This window comes from Larimichthys crocea, chromosome XIV (genome assembly GCF_000972845.2).
Source record: "Larimichthys crocea isolate SSNF chromosome XIV, L_crocea_2.0, whole genome shotgun sequence".
Lineage (NCBI taxonomy): Eukaryota > Metazoa > Chordata > Actinopteri > Sciaenidae > Larimichthys > Larimichthys crocea.
Genome location: NC_040024.1, coordinates 9,988,195 through 10,003,707, shown reverse-complemented (window position 1 = coordinate 10,003,707; position 15,513 = coordinate 9,988,195). Strand labels below are relative to the sequence as shown.

At 43.0% G+C, this 15,513-nt stretch overlaps 1 long non-coding RNA gene across 3 annotated transcripts in view; it reads right to left on the bottom strand.

Moving 5' to 3' along the window:
• Positions 1-15,513, bottom strand: part of LOC113747614 (uncharacterized) — an 83,979-nt gene that overhangs the window by 23,767 nt on the left and 44,699 nt on the right. Inside the window, exons 3-4 of one of the 3 annotated variants that reach the window (XR_003463734.1) lie at positions 5,836-5,924; positions 4,809-5,634 (exon numbers count right to left, since the gene is read on the bottom strand). The exons of 1 other annotated variant lie outside the window; for it this stretch is intronic. This is a non-coding gene — a long non-coding RNA (uncharacterized LOC113747614). Of the gene's footprint in view, positions 1-4,808; positions 5,635-5,835; positions 5,925-15,513 lie in introns of those variants that run through there. One more of the 3 variants, XR_003463735.1, reaches the window with a different exon arrangement.

Genomic DNA, 15,513 nt, shown 5'->3' with positions numbered 1-15,513 from the left:
AGGGATGGACTTTCACTGATAGGACACAAGTGAGGAGGTTTTGTTTACCTCGGGAGGGGGGCGGGGAAACAAAGAGAGGAGAGAGAGAAAGAGGGCAGAGGGAAGGGAATGGAAAGAGTTTTACAACATCCATAGTTTTGTATAAATATGTGAAAAAGTGGTTTATGAACACATTTAAAGGCACTCTTTTGTAGACATAGCAACCAGCTAATATTACTGACTAGTCAAACAGCAGTCAGCCGAGCTCAGCTGTCCCAGATTTACTCTTGTCCGGCAGCTTTTCTCTTCTGAGCTTCCTCCCTCAACGCCCTCTTCGGTCTCTTCTCCTCTGTCATTATGTCCACAGAGGCTGCTGAGCCTGGTTACGTTGCCAACTTGCCCAGCTCTGGTTCTTGCCTGGTGGTACAAACACTAACACTCCCTTCGGTGCTCTGAACTCACAGTCTGGGCAGCCCAGCTAACAAACCGAGCTAACATTAGCTGACAGCAGCTACAATTGGCAGCAGTCACTTTACTTGCTTGGCCAGCTCCTGTTCTGGCACGACACCGACTCTGCTCCCTGTTAGCACTCCAGCATGGAGTCTGAAAACACTTCTCCAGCACTCTGAGCTGAGCTAAAATGACCTAACAGCAGCTACAGTTTACTTCACTGTCCATCAGGAAACTCTGTAAATCACAACAGAGGAACTTTGAGGCGGAAGACATCAGAGGGAAAACATTTTCTCCATAAAATATGATCCAGTTTCACCAAAGTCGTGGTCGTGTTCACCACGTAGTCGGTGGTGTGTGACTTAGTGCCGTAAAGCGTTACGTACTTGGGTGATCGTACCCGGAGCTCAAAGTTACATAGTGTGAGAACAGACGTACGAATGACTGATTACAAGTCAGTGTGACATCAACATGGTTTAAAATCAGTTATTTCATGGTAGAAAAGTTAAACAATGTTGCTTTAAAAAACAATGTTGGCATGCACCAAAACACCGAGGCAAATTCCTTCATGTCTATGTTACTTTAAAAAGAAAGAAAGGGTTGATGTCAGCTCTACAGGACTGTTATTCTACATTGGGTCACTTGATTAAAGCCGGTGTGTGTGTGTGTGTGTGTGTGTGTGTGTGTGTGTGTGTGTGTGTGTGTGTGTGTGACTCAGCTCTCTCATTAGCCAGTCTACAACCTTCTGCCATTTCCTCGAATTAACCCTGTAAAAATAGTGTGTGTGTGTTTCACTTTCGGTGTCAGTCACGCCCTGCTTGATCGATTGCCAACCGCTCAGTGCAAACACTCTGGGAAAAGTTCACTGTTTGTGCATGCGGACACCTGCTACACGTGGCTTTTTCTTCACGACCGTGTGTGTCGGAGTGATTACGCATCAGTCTTGGATTCCTCACTGAGGAGCTGTCTGGGTTAACAGCGTGAAAAGGAAAAAGAAAGAGAAAGAGAAAGATGGATGTTAAAAAAAGAAACTGAAGAATCATGGGTCTGAATTTTAATTTGCTCAGAAATACTTTGTGTTTAATCAGTGATTAGCAATCAGGTTTCAGCCATGCTACAGGTAGCCGCTTTGTGGGCGGATCGATCCAAATATCGATGTTACCGATACCAAGTCGGTATCGGTGAGATTGATTCTTTACTTTAAGTTCCGCTCTTGTTTGCAATGCTGCGGTTTCAGCAAAGAGGAAACAGCTACAAATTTATATAAACATATAAAAAACCATCCAAATGGGGCGGTCGGTAGCATAGTGGGTTAAGCGTCCGCCCCGTGTGTGGAGGCTATAGTCCTCGCTGCAGCTGGCCCCAGTTCAAATCCCGCATCGGACGGCTAATTTACTGCGTGTCACTCCCCCTCTCTCTGCCCTCTGTTTTCTGTCTATCTTCAGCTGTACTATCAATAAAGGCATAAAAAGCCCAAAAAATAATCTTAAAAAAAAAAAAAAAACATCCAAAAGAAAACATGGAGCTAGAAAAACAGAGAGAGTAGTTTCTCAACAAAACTTATTTGTTTTAATTTGTTTACTAGTTTGCGAGTACTTTTTATTTAAGATTTTTCGGAGGAAAAATATTGATAATAAAGCATTTTCTATTTAATTATAAACTTTGTCCTAATTCTGTCCTGGGTTTTATTTTAACTATTTAATAATAAAAAAGGAAACATCACAAAAAAACAAAACACTTAAGTTCATGAAAATTAATTGAGATTTAGCAATTCAATGATGCATCCACCTTTTTTATTGAAAAGTATCTGTGATACTGGCCCGTATTTACTTGGTATCGGATCGATACCAAAATATGCAGTATGACACACCACTAGTTTTAATGTTGCAGGCATGCTAAACTACAAGATGGTAAGCACAGTAACATTAAACATACCAAACGACAGGCCGACGCCGCCATGCAAGCTTTGACAAACCGTCTCCATTTCACTCAATCCAACCCTTATCCCTCAATCACTCCCCTCCTCCTCTCTGTTACAGTAGCACTTATAAATGCTATCAGCAGTGTGTAATACCCTGTCATTACATTCGGACTCTCTATAGGTCTTATCAGGCTGTAATCCTGTAACAGAGGCTGCACTATACAGCTCAGGCCCCCCCTCTGTCTGTCTGTCTCTCTCGCTCAGTGTTTCTGTCTAAAATGACAGTGGAGACGCAGATTAACTAGATATTTTGTCTAGGTCAAAGGTCAAAGTCCAAATGAGGCACTAGAAGTTGTAGCAAAATCATACAACTGCAGTTTTTAGTTCATTCACTAAAGAATTAACAGAACACAAAATAAAATATGTCACTTATAGAAGACAAATCCCTTAAGGGAAAAGGTTGGGAACCACAAATGTAGACCACTATGGCACAAATGCCATATGCAGGCTGCACTGTGTGTGTATGTGTGTTTTTTCATATCAGCTCCTTATTTTGCTCTTCTGAGGTCACCATAAAAGTCTAATACAAGACCATAGAGTCTAGTATAGTAATATCTTCTACCCCATACATCATATCAGGTATATAAACCTCTCTGCCAGAATTTCAGATCACAAATGCTGACATCTGCTGCAGATATCACAGTCCACTCCATGTTTTCTCTCTTTAGACTAATAGCAGGGAGCTTCCTCTCTTCTCAGATCTTCATATTTGAGGGGACTCTGGCCTCCAGCTCCCTCTAGTGGAGAAACCGGGAACAAAGGTGAGCTCCTACAGGTACTGAACTCCCTTTTTGTTCTTGTAACTCTCGTCTGGAAGTACACAGTGTACAGGTAATTGATCACACAGGGTTAGAGGTCTGTAAAGATAGAGGTTTAGTGTGTGTTTGTTTAAAATCTCACACTGTTTTTTTTTTGCACAATAACTGTCTGCAACAACAAAGTGATTAAAATAATGAGCATTAATGTTTGCGGGGGAGCGAGAGGCAGCAGTGAGAGTGTGTGTTATGTTTGTGTATGAGCCTAATAGTATGTTATTAACATAATTCACAGTGATTAGGGCAGAGCTGTAAACATTACAGAGGGAAGGACAAGCCAGCTACTGTACGGAGAGACTGTGCACACACACAAGCCTCCAGTCTTATAAAATAAATACACAACTAGGTGTGTGTGTGTGTGTGTGCATGTGTGTGTTTTAGTGTTTTATAGTCACATCTTGAAGCAGACCAACATTGTGCTCTGCGCTCACAGGCATTTTAATGTTCACGTATTAAAACAGGCAGCAGTAAAACACAGTGCAGTGATGGATGAAGAGAGCGCGCACGCACACATCAAATAATTACATTACACTGACAGAGAGTGCACAGAGGGGAAGTAAAGCAGAGAAAGTAGGTGACAGAAACATAAAATGATGCACTGTTAATGATAAAGATGATAAAAACAATGGCTTTCTAGCTCTAGCTCTGCAACTCGGCCACTTTTATAACCATTATTTTACAAGTAGAAATGATAAAGATAGAGTCAGTGGTGTACACAGGCTGTTTGAGGGGCAGGGTCGAACCAACAGAAAGGGCACCAGCCCCCAGAAAGATGTGATACAAGTTATAGAGGTTTGTGTTAGGTGGCAATTTACTGCATTTTCTCCATTAGAAGGCCACCATACGGGTACTTTACCACATTCTCTCTACTGGATGGGCACTTCTTCATTGTTTGTCCACTGGAGAGGCACCATATAGGGCACAACCACTCTTTCTTCCCTGACAGGACACCCTAGAGGGTACTTTATCATACTTTGTCCACTGGAAGGGTGCACTAAAGGGCACTTTCCTACATTTTTCCACTGGAAAGGCACCCAAGAGTGAACTTTTACATGTTTTCTCCACTGGTAGGGTGCCCTAGAAGGCAACTTGAAGGGCACTTAATCACTGGCAGTGCACCTTAGAGGGTGCTTTACCAGATTTTCTCCAATGAAAGGGCACTTAAGCACTTTTCCTTCCCTGAGAGGGCACCATACCACGGTTTGTCCACTGGAAGACCACCCAAGAGCTCACTTCATTACTGGTAGGGAACCCTAGAGGGTGCTCTACTGTGTTTTCTCCACTGGAAAGGCACCATAGAGAGCACATTACCAGGAAGGGCATCCAAGTGGACGCCATGCTTTGTCCTCTGGTGAGGCACCCTACTGGGAACTTTATCTTGTTTTATCTACCATAGGGGCATGAAAGACAGTGCGCCAGGGGGTTAAATCCACTAGTGGATACACTAAATTTGTTGGTTCTCTTTGTCACTTAATCTAACAAGCAAGTCTACAGTTGAATAATTCAATCCACACTCACACAAGTGACATCAAATCACCAGAATAACTGCTTTGTTTAAGTGTTAACTTGTCATTTATAAAGAATATAAGTGTACAGCATAGAGAGAGAGAGTTTGTAAACTCACTGGTTTGATTTATTAAATTTGATCTTTGGTGTTAATGGTTGAGAGAGCGGTGACAGTGAACCAAAACGGTAACATTATGTGCCGGAAAAACTGAAATAATGATCTGAAACAATATTCCACAAAGCTGAAGGAAACTGCAGAGTCAGGTGATACTTTTCTGCTGGTTCATCACTACAAAGATCACTTTCCCAAACGCACAGTTACTTGATCCATTATTATCATAACAATATTCATCACAGCACCTTAAGAAAAGATGGAATCGATCAAAATACATGAAAATGTTCCAGATCACAGCTTCAGCGTCTTTTCTGTAAAAGTCCTCCACAGCAAATCCTGCCCATCTGGCATCTCAGCAGGTTACAACAAACCATTAAATCTATGTGCATATACTATTTAACCATTTGGTTCAAGAGAGAAGGAAGGAAGGTGTGTTAATGAAAGATGGAAGAAGACATGAACAAACTCGTTAAGACCGACCCTGTTGCTCCTCACACATTGAAACCAGCTGGTACCCACTATATGCCCATAGTTACCTGTATGTTTAGGGGCCCATAGCTGCAGGGTAAGAGCCTGGTATGTGTGAGACATGGTATGTGTGCACCCCTAATGTGTATGTGCATTTATGTGAAGGTGCATGTTTGAGCTCCAGGGGTATAAGAGGGGGTCTGGCGGGGAGCTGAGGCCCAGACGAGAGGCCTCTCTGCCAGCCATGGCGTGGCTGCAGCCATGCCTCTATCCTCCACACCTCCAGGCTGTCACAGAGGTCCTGCAGCGCTGCACTGTTTCTGAAAACGAGGCAGAAACACAGATGCAGCTGCTACAGAAGTTACCAACAACTGTCAAATCGAATGCAATCACTGACCAAAACATGCCATATAAGAATATTAAAAGCAGGAGTTAGCAGACAGATGTGGCTTGTAATGTTTCGTGCTTTGGACGACTTATAAAAATGTCACACAGGCCAAGTTGCCCATTATTTTGGCTACCATGGCTTGAAGACGATCTTATGGTGATGTCCTCTGGAGGCAGGGCAAGCTGTTGGTTTCTGAGGTGGTGTTGGCGAGGAAATCCGACCCTGTTTGCAGTGCGAGAAACACGATTGACAAGTCAGCAGAAGTCTGTTAAGTTTTCTTCGGAGCTCAGTGAGATGGGAAATTCGGCCCACATGTGGATGCTGAACAACGCTCTGCCGAAGTTGGCAGAGTCTAAACATTAGTCGCGGTCATCGGCTAATCAGATTTCTGTGCTTATTTCCTCCCAACCAATGGGATTCACGGCAGTCTCACCAGCGCCAATCTCAATCTGTCTCTGTTTGCAAAGTGGCTTGATCTAATATTTGACTAATTTATCAATAAATCAAAACATTTAAGAAGGCATGGGTCTTTTCACTCGAGTGTGGAATGCTCACTGTAAAGGACTAATGCAGAAGTTTTTCATGTCTCCTATTCTACAAAAGTGCCAGTGTCTCTTCAGTTGTTGTAGTTTGTTGACAATCGACAATCTACCATGCCACATATGGGGTTTATAGAGGGTCAGATTTCTCGAGGTCACTGTAGGGATAGTGTTAAATCTTTGATTGTCGTGGGGACACAGACTTCTTCTCTTTGGGATACAGAGCAGCTATGTTTGTGTTTAGAGAAGTTGGCGCCATTTTTGGTCAATACTACAGTAACCGAGGTGTCACTCCCTAGACACAACAGATAACGTAGAAGTCTTTAGAGTCAGATAACAATGTCGGATGACTAAAGTGTGAACATATTTCAATGTCGATGATTGTTCCAATGGACATAGAGTAGTTGGGGCAGCTTCTTTGAGGCGACGTCTTGTCAGTATGGATCAAATCCTCAATTCTCCTTGGCCAAACGTCAATAAACCTTTTAAAATAAGACACCCTGGACTGAACTGACGATTGATGAATAAAAGTCTCCATAACTGTAAGTAAGCACGTCAACAAGCTGATGCATTTAGCACTAGCACGGTTGTCAACTCTTGTTTATATTCGCCTCCCAGCTTCCCAGTACATGTTTCAGTAGCATCATCTCATTCTCTCCCTCCTAGTGTGAAGGAGAAACCACAGTGACCCTTAAAATGTGAGAAAAACATTAAAGACCCAACTTAAAGCCAATTGTTTAGTTAGTTCTTTCTGGACTAATGCAGAAACATGGCGGTTGAACATGGCAGAGTCCATCTGTAGATTAATGATTCTGATTTTCAGGTGATTTTACACTAATGAAAACATAGTTATGGATATTATATTCCATTTCTGTCATATTCTGTAACCAGAGCCACTTTAATCTTACACACTGGACCTTTAAATGATCATCATATGTTACTGCAGAGAAAGGGACCCAACTGAAAAAGTATCCTTGGCAGTGCTTTCTTGGACGCACTGATCTATCTGAGGTTTTAGAGTTGTCAAAGCAACATTTTGCATTCATTAACTGTTCTGACAGACAATGAAAGCCAGGGGACAAACTTTAAATTTTAAATTCAAAATATCAAAATATAGTTCTTGAGCTGTTCTTGCACTGGTTTTTGGCATTTGAATTTCAAAATATCGAGTGTCAGATGATAACTTAAGACACCACAAGTTTATAATACAAGCCCTGCTTACGTCTGCATTCTCACACGACAATCACACAACCTTGACCGGTGGAAGTGAGAACTTTCCCTCTATGGTGGATGAATGTTTTATGTCTCTACAAGCTGAATTTTCAAGGAAACAGACAAATTAACAGACTTAGGGTTTTGGCAGTGGATTTAGACATAAAAATGTGTATTTAATAGACCTTTAAATCTCTCTTAAATACATTTAATTCCTTTAAAAAGTGAACTGAGAAGCACAAATAACACATTTCTGTTCATTTATTTTGGCTTGGACCGTCATGAAAGAGAACGAACAGGAGGACGGATTTTACGCTAAACTCTACCATCTGCAAAGCCTGGGAAAAAACAGTCCAGAGTGTGCCCAACTTTATGTTATTCAATACATTATCAGCAGCACGAGTTATGGAATCAGAGAGAAGCTTTTATATCCATAAAATCCACTTGGTATGATACCTGAGCTCGCCTCATTCTTTAAAACATCTTTTGGACCGCCACCAATCTTGTGTTATACGTGCTTTTTTTTTTCCTCCTTTGAAATCCGGTATGTTTGGGATTATGTTTGTCATAAGCAAAGAGGAATCGAATGCGTGGATGTGTCTTGCAAAGCGTTAGAGAGATGGCCCCGCGGGGCATGGCAGACCAAAACGAGATCCAATGAAACGGCTCGGGTGCAAGCAGAGCGAGGCTTCATTTCAGCTCTGGCTCTGATGTGGATGAACGCATGTGGAAAGTGCAAAGTCTCCATGCGTAAACAAACAGATATGTTAGCAATAATCTGCGGGATCCTGGCATCAAAACGTTTGGGCTTCAGAGCTGCTCAGTGGGAATCCACGGCACCACGCACGCCTTCTCGTTACCACGTATTCGTGCATACTTTCATACGTGTGCACGATCATGGGAGATAAAATATGAAGTTGTTTGCGTATTAGTATGTTTACAGTTATAATGTGTGTGTGTGTGTGTGTGTAGATGCAGAACAGATTGTGATTTTCTCCAGCAGCGAATTGGCGAGTTTGTAAAAACAACGCTTTCTATCTCCCATCCAAGACCACGGTGACCAGCCAAGTGCATTCGAACTCCAGACACACACACACACACTAACACACACACACACACGGGGGAGTTGTGTAACAGAGTGAACAGGAGTGCATCTCTGTTTCCAAACGCAGGAGGAGGATGGAAAAAAAAAGAAGAAGAAGAAGAAGTAAGAGGCAAAGACACAGAGGGAGAAGAGAAGACGGAAGAACATCTCTCCTGGACTTTGAAAAGAGATTGTATCATCGCGTTTCGTTCAGTGACCTCCTGCATAACGTTACAACATGCTACTTCGACGTTTCATTCAATCACTCTTGGACGCAGCAGCTGCCTTTCCATCAAGATCACTTGACACAACTTTAAACTGTTTAAACGTGCTGAAGAAAAACGTCGTCGAACAGCAGCAAGGCTTCAAGTCTGACCTGAAGTTCTTGTAAATATTATTTTCTGGGTATTAATCCGGAAAAAAAGGGTGTGCTAATGCGATTTGCTTCCACGTTTTTACTGTTTCCTGTCAAAACAGTCAAATTTTGTGTGTTTACAGTAGCTAACAGCAGCTACCAAGCACTGTGAGCTAGTATTGTCAGCGTCCTGGGACCGAACACAACTTTCAAAACCAGCAGTGGCCAGTTTGGTAGGGAATACAGTAACCTACTGTTGGTTTTATATATTAAAAAGGCCCCAGGTTTGGCTCCTGGCATCCCGGATCTCAGTCTCTTTCCTTCAGCATCACGGCTGACCAATCTTTCCATCAAGACGGTAAATCAGCGTCAGTAAATCACTTTGGTAGTGTAACGGTTATTCCATGTTGTGTGTCTCTGAGGCTGTGCTCGAATCTGGTCAAGTCCAGTTAGTTCCCTGCTAATGACGTTGAAGCTGAGCAGCAGGAGGGGATCAGAGGGAAAACTAACAAATATATTCTGTATAAAATATGATCCAGTTTCACCAAAATCACTAAATAAAGTTATAAAGTTGTGCTTTTGTACAGTAATCAGCGAGGGAATCAGGAATCACTCTGCCCCGGCAGCGTCATAATAGATGTTGTGGAATTTTCTATCCTTAGGTTACACGAGGTCACGCGTGGGCCTTGAAGTCCTCAGCAGTATTAGTTGTTTGGCTTTGGTTGGGAACAGTAGGTGCCACCACGTCTCAACACTGTGGTGGCCAGAGTCGAGAGACCTATTGATGCCTTCCTAGACATAATAGTTTGCCGTTGACGTCCCAATCTGTGTCTCCAGACTAGAATATGTTGACAATAACATCTCCATGGGTAAAGACATTCTCTTTGACTAATTCTGGGCGTGTAGTATTTGTGGTGTTATCTTGGGGTTTAAAGTCGATCCACCAGGATGAGTTGGGCAGAATGTGAGACCGACTCAGGCACTTCTGATGAACTTTGAGAGTGTCTCTAATTCAATAAATAATACAGCATAAGACATCAGAGCCTGCTGAACACTTTCTTCCTTCCTGACCTCACCATTGACCTTTGACTTCAGCAATTTCTCCACAACAATAGAGATAGCCATACCATGCCATGAAGAATACCTGAAACTGTCATTAATGGGCCACAAAACTGATGTTTATGTGACATATAGTGCTACAAACGATAAAAACACTTGACTAATGTTGAAGAGTTCTAACTGAATGCAACCTTTCTCTTCTATTTCTGTCCACCCTCCACCTTTCCCTTGCCATTAATCCGACTATTTTTCCAGGGTTTTATATTCACTTGTTCCCTTCTTTCCAGGTCATCTCTCGCTCTCAGAGTTCTTCTTTTTCTGTCTCCCATTTCTCATTTTCCCTCCCTCTTTTCATCGCCTCGACCATCCTAACCACCTTTTTGGATCGGACTACCTGCATTCGTCCGTCATGTTTTTCCTCCCTGACGGCTTTTTCTAATTCGCTATCTCCCTCTTTCTGTTTCACTTTCTTCCTTCTGACATTTGTATCTCCCTTCTTCACCGATATATCTTCCTTCCATTGTTCCTCTCATATTTCTTTCTTGACCGACTTTTCCTCTGATGTTCTTCCTCATTTTCTTCTCCCCCTCTTCCAGTTTCTTATCTCTCTTCCTCGCTCTCGAAAAACTCAACTTGATGGATAAAATAAATTTAAAAAAGTGAAAGAAAAACAAATGAAAGTGAGAGAGAGAGGGAGGGGGTAAAAAAAGGAGTTTGACAGCAGTTTGCTTCCCTTCTCACATCCAGTCGTCCTGGCCAGACACCGACGGGTGGCTTTCATACCTACTAATAAACTTGTTTCCATCACTCACACACACACACACACACACACACACACACATACAGAGGAACATAATGTTGGCTTGTTTCAAGTTGGGACCATAAAACTGAAACACACTCACCAAAACACACACTTTAAGGCGGCTGTGTTGAGGCTCGGCCAACCTTGTTCTTTGGCGAGCGCCGGGACACCCGTCTGTGTGTCTGCGTGCGTACATACGTACGTACGTGTGTGTGTGTGTGTGTGTGTGTGTGTGATTGATACCCCTACAGTTTTGCAATATATCCCCAAGATCAGTTGCTATGCCAACTGTGGTCAACAAACAGGCAAAGGGCATTATCCTTTCAGTCGTGTGTCTCCTTGTCTGCGCCAGTCGCACCGATAAAGTTTCTACAAAAGCTGAAAAGGAAAGTGAGAGAGAGGCAAACGTCAGCATATTTCAATGTCTCTCTCTCTCTCTCTCTCTCTTTTGGTCCAACGTTGTAAAAAGCTGCCTTTAATCATTTTTATTTGCGCGAGGACACGAAGAGGCTTCGCTCTAAAAAAAAAGAAAGACGTCCAACTCTGAAAAAAATAAAAAAATTCACACCTACTCTCGCAAAACGTCTGCTGGCCTGAGGCTCAGCACATTGTGGAATATTATGAAGGTTGTGAGTCATCTCGTAGGGGCCTTGGCTCCTGAAAACTTGCTGATTTTCACATGGAATCATCTGCGTTTTTGAAATATTGACGGATAAATCGGAGGTACCAGCGCCCAGGAGCGAAGGCGGGTTGCAGTCTGCTGTGAAGACTCCCTTGCTCTCAAAAAACCTCTTGAAGTACGGTGGCTCTTCAATGCCAAACTCAAAGAAGAAAAAGAATTCTTGCAAGAGTGCACATAAAAACCCTACCGCCCGGCCTTTAAACATTTAAAGTTCATTTCTCAAAACAATTAGTCCGCCGGCTCTCCAAGTCTTTTTTCTGTGCTCGAGTTTCATTCTGTTTTGACAGTTGAGGACAGACTCGGCGTGTTTATACATCGTCGGGCGAAAGCCGTGTTGCAATCAGACGTCTCTTTCCTCTGAGAGGGAGAAAACATGGCAGCGGCGTCCCAGCACAGACCCACTTTCTGCGCTCAAAAGAAACCGCCTTGTTTTGTTTGTCATCTCCTTTTTAATCAGCGCCGATCCTGCCGCGCAGGGGCGCGAGCCAATCACAACACAAGTCGCAGACAAAGGGCGGGACTTTTTACAGTAATCAGTGAAATTCGTGTTCACAATGGGCTTCGACTGTCAAAACCAAATGAAACTTGAGCGCGGATGAAAGGCTTGGAAACTCTGCTGTGTAATTTCCTCTGGGCAATAAATGTTCTTATTCAGGTTTGTGTGTGAATGCTCCAAAATGATTTTCGTTCGGAAGCTGTAATTTTTTTTGCTGCATTCAAAGAGTTCTCTCTCGGGTGAGTTGTTGCTTTAATATTTCTGTTTAATGCAGTTTATTCTGTGAATGATCTGCATCATTTTTGCAAAAGTTTATAGGACATCCTAATATAGCATTCTCATACGTTACTTTTTATGAACTCTTTTTGACGTGTAATCAGTGTGTTCTCACACTATGTAACTTTGTGCAGCAGGTACAATCACCCACGAGCAGTACATAATGCTTTACGGCACACACCATCTACTATTTCAATGATTTTGGCCTTTGGAGCACTGGGACAGTGCAGGTATTGTTTCAAAGTATGTTTTCAAACCCATGCCAACTGGGAGCAGAGCCAGCGTCATGCCAGAACAGGAGCCGGGCAAGCTAGAATGTAACCGGTCCCAATGTCCGAGGCAAAAGGACTGAAGGGGATGTTGACAGAGGTAGCCAAGAAGAGGAAAAAGAGTGAGTGACAGAGCAAGCTGCCAGACAAGAGTAAATCTGGGCCTGAAAGACAGAACAACAGCATTGCCCAAAAGCTGCAAAAAAGTGCAGATTTTTTTTGTTTTGTCCAACCAAATCGTCTGATTTGAACATAAATATCCCACCAACAGCTGGAGTGTGACACCAGCATCGTGGGTCACATCCATCCTTGGCGTTCCCTTGACGACACTCCCCTGTTCCCCCCTCATACTGGTACGGTTCTGGAACCTCCACTCTTCCCTTGGGAGGTTACCACAGGAACCGACGAGGTCAGGACTCCGGCGTGTGCCATAGTTGACTGAGTGCTCAGCCCACATAGCATGATAGTGGTTGTGTATACAGTATATATATATATATATATAGTTGTGTGTGTGTGTGTTCAACCCATAGAAGCCCTTTATGCACAGAATGAAAGTCGTTGTCAGACAGCTGTGTCTACGTGTACACACACAGACAGATGGTCTCTCCCAGTGAACCTGGTTCCCATTGCCTTGGGTGGAGATGGAGACCGCCAGTTGGACATCACCCAAGTGAAACACTAAAGGAGACATATACAGTATGTGTGTGTGTGTGTGTGTGTGTGTGTGTGTGTGTGTGTGTGTGTGTGTGTGTGTGTGTGTGCGTACTACAAAGTGATGGACAATATAAGTAGTTTGCTAACCAAAAACAAATCAGAGAAACTTCAGAGTGGAAGACACTTTTAGTCACACAACTGCACATAAACGTTCAACTGTACGTCAAAGTCCAGTGAGCGCTCGAGTAACTGCGCCAAAAGAGGGCTTGCCTAAATGTTTTTGACAGTGCCACCTTGGCACCTTGAGTAAAACTTTAACCCAACCTCTCAAAAATTCACGGGGATTCCCAACCTGTTAACGTGCGAGAGGTACCTTGGTTTTTGCAACACTATGCTGGTCCGATGTGGGGGAAATGCTCGGGATCATGCAGACAATCACACCCATAATTCACAGAGCCATTTTGAAACAAACAATAAAAAAAGAGGGACACAGCAGACACCTGGAATACATCAGCCATAATATTATGACCACCTGCCTAATATTGTGTAGGTCTCCCTTTTGCCACCAAAATAGCCCTGACCTGTTGAGGCATGGACTTCTCTAGATCTCTGGCACCAAGATGTCAGCAACAGATCTTTTAATTCCTGTAAGTTGCGAGTTGGAGCTTCCAGCACATCCCACAGATACTCGATTGGATTGAGTTCTGGGGTATTTGGAGTCCAAGTCAACACCTTGAACCCATTTTTGTGTTCCTCAAACCAACAGTAGCTCCTGTTAGATTGGACCACACACCCTTTGCTCCACACATGCATCATTTAGCTTTGGTCGCCCATGACCCTGTCGACTTATGATAGGCACTGACCACTGCGGACCAGGAAAACCCCACAAGAGCTGCAGTTATGGACGTGACTCAGTCATCTAGCCATCACAGCTTGGTTCTTGTCAAAGGTGCTCAAATCCTAAAGCTTTCCCATTTTTCCAACTTCTGTGCTGGAGCAACATTGCCTGATAGTCTTGTCATCCTTCATCTTGACCGTGCAGCTTGGCCCTTTTTCATAAATGTGATTATATCCTTCCATCATCTACTGTAGTCCTTACTATTGTCGTTCTAAAGCTATAACCTGATGCTCAGAAACCTGACACAAACCAAAAATTCAATACACACCTGGATAAACAGAACCGGCATCACAGTGTTCCTATTTGTCGAGCTTGTCTGACCTAGCGACAGTAACTAAGGGTCGGGATGGGATCTTTGAACTAGCCTGAGAATAAAAAGATCGTTTTACAGACAAAGAGTTATGAACGCGGCTGGGCGAAGCTCGGAGCTTTAAGGTGGGTCATCCGAACAGCTAGACAAAATATATGTTATGGTTATTTGAACTTTCGAAAGCACTCCATGTGCCTTTAATGTGTGCTTTCTTTAAATCACAAGTTCCCTTTTTCTATAGTGCCATATTGTAAACTTGACTTGACTTGACTTTGGGGGGGAAGTGCAACAATACAAGCCTGTGTCATGGACTCCCGTGGGAATCCCCATACGTATCTTATGTGCATTTTTGTGTCCCGACTTACTTTTGACATAAAATGAAGACGCCACAGATGCGAGACAAATGACAGAGTACTATGATATTTAAGTGTTATCTATTCTATGTAACATACACAGAAAGAGAGGGAGAGAAATCAGGACAGTAGACTACTGTCTCATATCATCATCTCATGTGGTTGTCGTGGTTCACAGTCAGGGTGTATTTATCTTTTACCATCCACACCAAGGCAGGAAGACACAGCTGGACCCGGGAAAAAAGAGGGAGGATGAATTGGAAAATAGTGGGGTGAGACAGAGGTTGGAAAAATATACATGACAAAATGTCTGTTTGACGCAGTTTGATGGACGGATAAAGGACACAATACATGACTGAGTTCAAGTGGGATCCCTTAATATAATAAAGAAAATCAGGCTCTTATATCAAAGGGTGGACGAAAAAGTTGGATGGATGGTTTAAGAGAAATCTTTGTTGCCATATGATGCTGAACAGCAGCTAGTTGCTAGATGTTGATGACAAAACTGATGTGGGGGCCCATCCTTAGTATAAAAACGGCACTTCTTTAATGTCCAAGTAACTTATGGTTAGAAAACAATGACATACATGGTTCAAAGAAAACAACGCGACTGTTGGGTAGGAGCAATACATTGACCCATGAGCCATGAGCTTTAAAGTGTTTATTATTGGTGTTTTCGACCACTGGGTAGAGGAGGTTTTAAGGCAAGAATCAGCCTCTGTGGACATAATGGCAGAGGATATAACCGAAGAGGACGAGCTGGGCTTCCAGTAAGTAATATTAGCTGGCTGCTATGTCTTGTGTTGTTGCATTTCATCAATG